The sequence below is a fragment of the Brassica oleracea genome, chromosome C6 (assembly GCF_000695525.1).
Source record: "Brassica oleracea var. oleracea cultivar TO1000 chromosome C6, BOL, whole genome shotgun sequence".
NCBI classification, from domain to species: Eukaryota; Viridiplantae; Streptophyta; class Magnoliopsida; order Brassicales; family Brassicaceae; genus Brassica; species Brassica oleracea.
Window position 1 is genome coordinate 13,054,755 of NC_027753.1, and position 6,969 is coordinate 13,061,723.

The following is a 6,969-nucleotide window of genomic DNA, read 5'->3' on the forward strand; positions in this document are numbered from 1 at the left end:
GACCGAGCGGAACAGACGCTCGGTCGCTACGTAGTGATCGAGCTTGGCTCGAGCTTGGTCGCTATGTAGCGACCGAGCGGAACACGCGTTCGGTCGTTTCGTAGCGGCCTTTTTCGAGCTCTTGTCTGATGTCTCGTGTTTTCTCCGCAAATCTTTTCGTAAGAAAGAATATATTTTGAAAAAGTATTTGTCGAATAAAGTTCTCATTTTCTTCTTCGGACGTTTTGAATGCTAACTTCGTCGTAACCGTTTTTGACCCCAACAGTTAGCCCCCCAGCTCGTTAGAGTCGAGACTCTAGCGCACGGTTTGACGATTTTGGTAAAGTTAGGCGTATTGGACGAAGTTTACTTTAAACTCCGCGGAAGAAAATTCTTGAGAAAATATATATTAAAAATATAAAATTTCGAGCCCATACTTCTATAAGTAGTGAGCTCTTGTCATTCATTTGCTTCACACCTTCCCTTCTTCAAACCTTCAAAACCTCTCTAGCTCCAAATCTTTTGCCTTCAACATGTCTTCTTCCCATGGTGACAAGAGAAGTTCAGATGTTGAGACATAACCGAGTTGAATCAAGAGACATTAACAAACACAAGAGACGCATGCAACACAACAAACGAAGTTCGGATGTTGAGATGGGCGAGGCCACCTCTCCGGCGCCGATTCTGACTTCTCCGGTCGAAGCGCCGGCTTGCGTTGCCGATCATCTCTCCTTTCGAGAGAAATTAGTTTGTCGCCAATCCGAGAAAGAACAGGTTCGAGCTGGCGCCGAGTTGCCATCCTCTTCTGCACTGGCCGTTGCTCCGGGTCATGGGACCGAGGGCGTAACTCTCACGGGACCGAGGTCGTAACTCCGCGAGACGCGGGAACTCTCGCAGGCTCGGGCGTTCCGGATGCTTCGGCTCTACCTGCCGGATCATCCACGACTCCGATTCTCGTCGAGGATAAGGAGAGGGCTGCTGACTCTATGCCTCCTCCTCCGGCCAGGAAAGAGACCGTTCTAGCGCTGCGCGCTCCTAGTGTTGTTCCGGTTGTTCAGCCTAAGGGCCGGAAGAGGAAGTTTACCAAGAGCGGTGACGGGGAATCTTCGCAGCAAGGAGGCTCGAGCTCGGTCGCTACGTAGCGACCGAGCGGAACGGATGCTCGGTCGCTACGTAGCGACCAGGCATGGCTCGAGCTCGGTCGCTACCTAGCGACCGAGCGGAACGGACGCTCGGTCGCTACGTAGCGACCGGGCTTGGCTCGAGCTCGGTCGCTACATAGCGACCGAGCGGAACACGCGTTCGGTCATTGCGTAGCAACCTTTTTCGAGCTCTTGTCCGATGTCTCGTGTTTCCTCCGCAAAGCTTTTCGTAAGAAAGAATATATTTTTAAAAACTATTTGTCGAAGAAAGTTTTCATTTTCTTCTTCGGATGTTTTGAATGCTAACTTCGTCGTAACCGTTTTTGACCCCAACAATGGCTTTAATCGGTTTTTTAACCATGATATCGGTCCCTTTTAGAGTCATTAGTATGTATTTCAAATCTATTTTAGGCAATTTTCAGGTCTACTACGTTTTAGAGTGTTTTGGAAATTATGGATCAAATTAGAGCTTAAAGTGAAGAAAACTCATAGATATGCAGAAGTTGGAGTTGAGATACAAAGAGGGCGTTGATCGATGCTTCCTTGTTGCTAATGAAGCGGACACCTAACTTTCAAGAACTGCACTTCGGCCCAGAAGTTTCGGTAATTGCCCAAGAGGTCCTTGAATGTGTTTTAGATTATATCTTTGGGTTTTTGAGAGTTTTGTAACATACGCTTGATACTTGGAACATAAGATTAGGATTGTAGAGAGAGATCTGAACTCCTCCGGAGAGAAGATTTTGAACACTCTTTGTTACTCTATTCTATATATGCATTTTATTCAGATATCTATGATGGTCTTCATGATTATGTCTGACTAGTAATTCATTTTGTTAGATTTAATGGTTCCTCGAGGGTTATCAAATGGAATGTTAAATTGAAAGAATTGCTAGAGATATTAATTGGTTCTTCGTCTAGTTGATTTTAATGCTAGTTTAAGGTTGATCTCCTTAAACCTAGATCTTAGGATAATTGAGACACGTGAGAGCATGGTCAGTTACCTGAATAAACTTAGATGAACTAAATGGCTAGTTGCAGCGAGAGTTGGTCTATGTGTTTAGTGAACAAATAAAACATGAGCTTAATGTTTGTCTGATGTAACGGAATTCTGATATGTCCTAGTATTTACTACTTCTAGGCCATATATAGAGTATTTATTAGGTTCTTGAAGTCTGTTTTAGGTCATTTACAGGTCTAGGTGCGTTTTGGAGAACTTTGGTGATTATAGAGCAAAATGAAGCTTAGAAGGAAAAAAAACCGTAGCTGTGTAGGAAAGATAGTCGCGACTTGATGTGAACGTTGATTGTCGCCTCCTTTGCGTCGACCAACGGTGATGAAAAATTGCAATGCGACTTGTCTTTGAAGAATTGCAATTTTTTCCAGAAGTTTTCTTATTTGCTAAAAAGCCCCTGGATGTGTTTGGCCTATATTAGTTTATTGTCTAGCAATTGTTTAGGTTATGCTTCATTTTTAGAACATAGATATTATGATTTGAGAGAGAGGTATGAACTCATTTAGAGAGAAGATTTTGAACTCCCTTTGTTACTTTATTCTGTTTATGCAGTTTATTCATATATATGTGATGTTCTTTATGCATACGTCTGAGAAACTCCCTTTGTTAGATATAGGGTTCTTCAAGGTTCATCAAATAAATTGTTAAACTGATAGTATTGCTAGGGAAATTAATTGGTTATTCATCTCGTTAATCTTAATGCCATTTTAGAGTTGATCCTCTTAAACATAGATCATAGGATGATTGAGGCATGTGAGAGCATGGTCAATCACATGAACCTAACCTAGATGAACTAAAGTATTAGGTGCATCGAGAGTTGGTCTAAGTCTTTAGTAACATATCAAAGTTGCGCTTAATGCTTGTCTGAAGTAACTGAATTCACAACGAGAGTTAGAATTCTAGGATTTAGACATAGATAATCCTTGCAGCGAGAGTTGATTGATTGTTGTATGAGTTTGAGTTCGAGAACGGTTCTTAAATAAATCCCTGATAATTTATTAGTTTGCATATCTGTTGTTAGATACGAGTTCTCTTAAGTCTAGCGTCCCTCCTTCTGATAACTTACAATCAACTCGTTTCTCATCTTTGTTTACTTTTTTTCTTCATCACTCATCTAGCTTAATTGAAAAACTAAATTCTATTGTGCAATCATAGAGTCCTTGTGGATTCGATTCCTAAGTACTACAATTGATCTCTTATTTGAGAGAGTTTCTCTAGTGTAATTTGAGCATATCAAATTTGGCGCAGGGAACTCTTTCTTATTGCCATTAGATTTAGTTTAAAGTTTAGTCTAGATTTTTTTTTATGTTTACTAATAAGTTCTTTCTCATTTGCTTGTGAAACATGTAACTTTTTGAGACATGTGATATCGCTCAAATTACCCTAAGGAGTGAATTACTCTCTCAAATAAGAGGTTCAGATGTAGTACTTAGGGATCGAATCCATAGAGACTCTAGGATTACACAGTAGATTTATAGTCTTTAAAATAAAGCTAGATTAATAGGTTTTAAGCAGTAAATGAAGTGGTGAGCAAGGCAGTTGCTCGATTGGTTTGATTTGAGGTTGTTAACAGTTGGAGAAATAGCTAGATTCATGTATATTCTCAGGTGTGATAAGTAAGTAACTTAATTTAGGTTTTTAGGGGTTTATGGATATTAATTGTTCTCAAACTCAAACTTAGGTAAAATCAATTAGATTATCTATATCTAGATCTCGGATTTCAACTTTCGTATATTAATCACGAAAAAGTGTCGATCGATGATTCTTAAAGAATATCGATCGAGACATCTTTCAAAATATCGATCAACACAACGATTGTCGCGTCGATCGATTCTTCTTCCAGAAAGCTTTACAAGCAGGTTTGATTAGTGTTCTCTAACTTATTAGATCAACTTTCGTGTGTATTTAGTCAGTTAGATATACTAGTTTAGTTTCAGGTATTGAGTTAAGCTATGGCTTGCCTCAATTAATCCTAGGATCTAAGTCAAAGGGTGATCAATCGTAAACTTAGCATTAAGAATAACTAGATGAAGAACTATATTTTAAACACCCTACCAACAGTTCAAATTAGCAATACATATATCAACCTTATGAGAAACATAAATCTAACAGTAAGACTACTCAGACATATTCATAAGAAACATGGTTATGATGGTCTGAATAATACTTAAATAAATCAATATCAAGAGAAACAATAAATAGAGTAATGAAAGCAAGGGAGTTCAAGATCTTCTCTGTTATGCAGTTCAAATCTCTCTCTAATCCTAAGCTCTCTCTCCAATGGTGGTTGGTTCCTTCTCTCCAAACTAGGTCTAAAAGGTCTCTAGGCAAGTCTGCCTCTAAAATGATACAAAACCCCTAATAAAATAGCCTAACAGGCGGCCATGGACTTAAAATGTAAATATTGGAACTTTTGTGAGACTTGCAATCTTCTAATTTGTCATTAACTCGCGGGTGGCTTCGATGTCGATTGATGGTAACAACCCACCGTCGATCGATTATTCTTGGTGATCGTCGGTCGATATTCTGGCTCAATAATCGACTATTTCTCTGTTTCCAACAAAGCTCAAAAAGTCTCCAAATTGCCCCGAATACATCATTTTCCTCAAGTAAGTAACTGAATATGTAATTACCCTAAAAAGGGTCTGAATACATATAAAAGACTCTGAAAACCTATATAAACCATGGCTAAAAGTGGGAAAATTCATGGCCTGTCAACAGGCTACTACTTTCGAGAGTAAACGTCGATCGACGACTATATCAGTATCGCTCGACGCTACCCAGCGGAAGGCAGAGATGCCTAAGATTACGATCATTAGGGTCGATGAGAAAGGAGTCTTGCGATATCATGCGGGTCGTGCCTACGGCGCTAATTGCCAACTGATTCAAGAACAGGGGCTGCAATCCCTGATGAAATTTCTGCTTCTATACATACTGGAATTGAACGCTGGAGAACACTACAAGACCACAACAGAACTGATCAGTTCTACTCTAATAGTTCTGCAATTCGATTACCAGAAGTCCAGAGATGCGGCTTTAAGCTGGACCATGAATGGCCATCACTTTTGTGGGTCAGCGTACTTTGCATGGTCTTCCTGAGGAGCATCCAATGGATCACATCGAGATGTTAGACGATATAACATCAGTGAGGACTCTCTGAAGACTTCTTACTTTGCAAGATTTTTCCGTGTCTCTTGATGGAAATGCGAGAAATTGGCTGAGACAACTGCAACAAGGATCTATGACATGCTGGGAAGAAGTCAAAAACGCTTTAATCAATAACTTTTTCGACGATAAAAGATATTTGGAGCTGAGGAATAAGATCTCTACATTCTGTCAGGGTAATCGTGAAGCTTTTAAAAATTCTTGCCAGAGGTTAACAAGTTACCAGCGAGAATGCCCACACCACGGTTACCCAGAACTCCAACCTGTTAGTATTTTCTTCAGGGGTCTTGGTCCAGACTATTAGACACATCTTGATGTTTCCAGTGACGGAAATTTTAATACCAGAAGCCCCGAAGAAGCTAAGAGACTGATTGAAAACATGATCTCCAGTGAAGGATTCAAAAGATTTGACATTCGAAGACAGGAAGTGGTTAAAGGGGACAAGAATGAAATAAAAGTTCGCTTGGATTCTGTCCAGGCTATCCATTGGAAAGAAAAAAATAGTTTAAGTCACTTCATGGAGTTGAAACTTCCTCGCGTGAAAAAGATGATGTCAACATTATCGACATGACTGGTTTGGTAGAAAACATGATTTTTTAATTTTGACATGAAATGTGATTTTACGATTTTGCCGAAACAATGTTATTTTGCAGTTTTGATGGAAAAGGTGATTTTGAAATTTTAGTAGAAGAACTAAAAAAAATGTTTTTAAAGTTTGTGTATGATCAAATCCGTTTTGAATCCATCTTTTTTCGTTGACAAATATGGGTATGCCCATTTAAACTCATATCCAAATGGAGATGTCCATAATTGGACCATTATGACCATATCCATTACATGGTTCGTCCATTCATATTGTTTTTTTTATCAAACATATATTTCATGTTTCTACCTTGTCATGATTCCCGCTGTAGAGGTTGATTAGGAGAAGAATCTTGGAAAGGTTTGTACAGGTTGGGTAAAGAAGCATGATTTCTGCATTCCATTATTGGTGAGCTCCTCAAAGAAATTGTTTTGTTCTAATTTACCCACGCTATCATCTCCATTGGAGAACAAAATCAGCATAGTTTGGTTGTTTCTGAGATCTATGAATAATACACATGGCCTTTACCGTATTTTATTTGTTGATTTAGTGCATATAGTTAGTACTTCTAACCTTGTTGATTAGAAAACAGATTCATTATGTCCGAATAATGTTTGGACCATAATTAAAAGAGAAAAAGACAAAAATAGCACTAAATCAAGTTTTTGTTCTCAAACTAGCACTCAAGGTCAAAAGTCACAAAAATAGCATTTAATGTTTTATCAAAAGTCACAAACTTAGGGTTTAGAGTTAAAGGGTGGGGTTTAGGATTTAGGGTTTAGGGTTTAGGGTTTAGAGTTGAGAAATGAGGTTTTGGGGATAAGATTTCAAATTTTGAAAAATAAAAAAATTAAAATTTTCAAAAGATAAAATGCTATTTTGGTCATTTTAGTTTTTGAGTGCTATTTTTGTGATATAAACTTAGAAATGTGCTATTTTGGAGATTTGCCCTAATTAAAATGGAGAATGCTTACATGCATATTTTCCATAGAGAAAAAGACAAAAATAGCACTAAATCAAGTTTATGTTCCCAAACTAGCACTCAAGGTCAAAAGTCACAAAAATAGCATTTAATGTTTTATCAAAAG